The sequence below is a fragment of the Leptinotarsa decemlineata genome, unplaced genomic scaffold (genome assembly GCF_025532065.1).
Source record: "Leptinotarsa decemlineata unplaced genomic scaffold, Ldec_3_MD MMD2_P_RNA_scaffold_6, whole genome shotgun sequence".
NCBI lineage: Eukaryota > Metazoa > Arthropoda > Insecta > Coleoptera > Chrysomelidae > Leptinotarsa > Leptinotarsa decemlineata.
In genome coordinates, this window is record NW_027412533.1 from 14,342,948 (window position 1) to 14,345,460 (window position 2,513).

Below are 2,513 nucleotides of genomic sequence, written 5' to 3' on the forward strand. Positions count from 1 at the left end.
TGTCACATATTATTTTGATTTTGTTTCAAACAATTTTATGGACGAAGATTCTTCGATTTCACGAGGAAGTAGATTGAATTCAACAATACCTTTGAAAAAGACAGATTTCATCGGACTAGCTTCAGAGGTTGGTTTTACATAGAAATTTATATTACTTGCAGTTCGTGTTGCTCTATCATGGATATTGTTCACAGGAATCAATTGACACTGTAAATAATTGGGCAGACTGAGATAAAGATGAAGTTATACGTCTCATGAATCCAATATTTTTACCCATTTTTCTCGAAATATAGTCAATATGTTAATCAAATTTCAGTTAGGTATCAATAACGTATCCCAAATATCTCATTTCCTGAACCCTTTCATCCGCTGATCATTTATTTTGATATACTCACAAATTTTTGATACAGAAAATTATTGCCAATAAACTTATATTTACTTCAAGTTTCATTAACTCAATAAAAAATTTGATCTATTTCATCATTCAATGTGTTCATAAGATCAGCGAAATCACTATTATTGAAGTATATCAAGGTATCGTCAGCGAAAAGATGAAATTTACATTTCGTCAGGACAGAACCCAAATCATTTACATATAACAAGAATAAAAGATGACCTAAAACACTTCCTTGTGGCACGCCATAGTGTGGCACGCCATAGTGTAGCACTCTGACTCTATGTTTGCCATTTTGATATTTGATATCTATTGTTTTTTCCGTTATTCAGCTGTCGCCCCCATACGAACGACAACTCTCAGAAGTTGGGAAACTTGTGCGAGCTGAGGACTAACGAGGTCTTATCTTTCAACGTGTGATTCCTAACACGGGTAACTCATTATCCACTGCATTACTGAACCCGAAAATCCATATTCCTTTAATTTTAATATTAATATTTCGCGATCGATAGTTTCAAATGCCCTTTTCGTATCAATGAAAACTGCACATATTCCATCTCCAGGTTTATCCAAAGCACTCTTCATGTCTGATATAACAAGTTGAAGTGCTTATTCACACGAATGAGATTAACGAAATCCTGATTGGTACGAACAGATAATGTTATTCACATCAATATATTCCATCATTTGATTTATTACCGCTATTTCTAAGATTTTGTCACAAAACGGTAACATATTTACTGGTCTTAATTGTTCAGCTGAGTTAGAGTTCAGAATGTTTTTATTGGAACTATTGTTGAAGTTTTGAAACATTGAGGTACTTTTTCCTTTGATAAACTCAAATTAATTAAATTCAGTAGTGGATAACCAACAATATGAAATACATTTTTGATAACTTCGAGACCAACTTCATCAGTACTATATTTTATTCATTGTGATTTTATTATTTCATATAAGTTTTGTAGGGACAAAGGGATGAATTCAGAGATATTTGACAAATAGTTTGGCACTGTATCGAGTATTTCATCTTTTTCTGCATTTTCTGGACTGATTCTAATTATGTTGTCAGCGGATGTTCCTGCAATTCTGGAACCCTCAGGTACCAGTCGAGATGATGGTAAACGACCAGATGGTATGTCTCTCATACCATGGAAATACGGTAAACCTGTGGTATGGGACTTTACTTGCGTCGACACGGTCGCGGCTTCCCATCTAGCCGAAAGTTCCAAGTCTGCTGGAACTGCAGCATTGTCTGGCGAGAAATTGAAAAAGAAAAAATACCAAAATCTTGGAAACAACTATCTGTTTCATCCAGTAGCGGTTGAAACTTTTGGTGTTTATGGCCCGGAGTCTCTGTTATTCGTTGATGAACTCGGAAGGAGAATAGCCCAAGCAACGAAAGATCACCGCTCTACCTCCTTTTTGATAGAAAGAATTAGTATTGCTATTCAACGTGGCAATGCTGCTTCAGTACTTGGAACTATTCCTCCTTCACATAATTTTGATGCATTGCCCAAATTTCAGTACAGAACTGAAACCTCTTCGAAACAAGCCGAGATATGTGAATATTCATCAGTCTCCTATCAAGGTTAATTCACAAGTGATTCCCTTGGCATTTCAGACTGGAAATTGAACTTCCTACATTTTTGCTGCCTAAAAGTTTTTTCAGGTGCATCTACATTAACCTAGGATCACCTCCATTCCCATCAATTTGTGGTTCAAAGAAATATTTTTTTGACTCTCTCATTGTTTGGACGACATTATTTCTAGCATGTTTATAGATAATCTAATCTCCTTCCTCATTAGTTAACACATTTTTTTATATGATTCATTCCTTTCATCAGTAGCTGTTGTACATTCATCAATAAACCATTATTTATGATTTGTCTTCATTTTTTCATTATCAATAGAGGAAACAATATTATGTACAAAAAGCCCAGTCTTTTTCCACAAGTAAATTTGTTAGTTCATCATAATTTATTTTACCACGGAGCTTTCTAGTTTGAGGCAAGTCCGATTCTTCCGTACTTTCAATATGTAGCATTCTATGGTCACTTATTATATAAGGTGAAGTAGGGTAAATGTGATATAGTTTTTCAATAGTTCGTGAAGAAAGGGC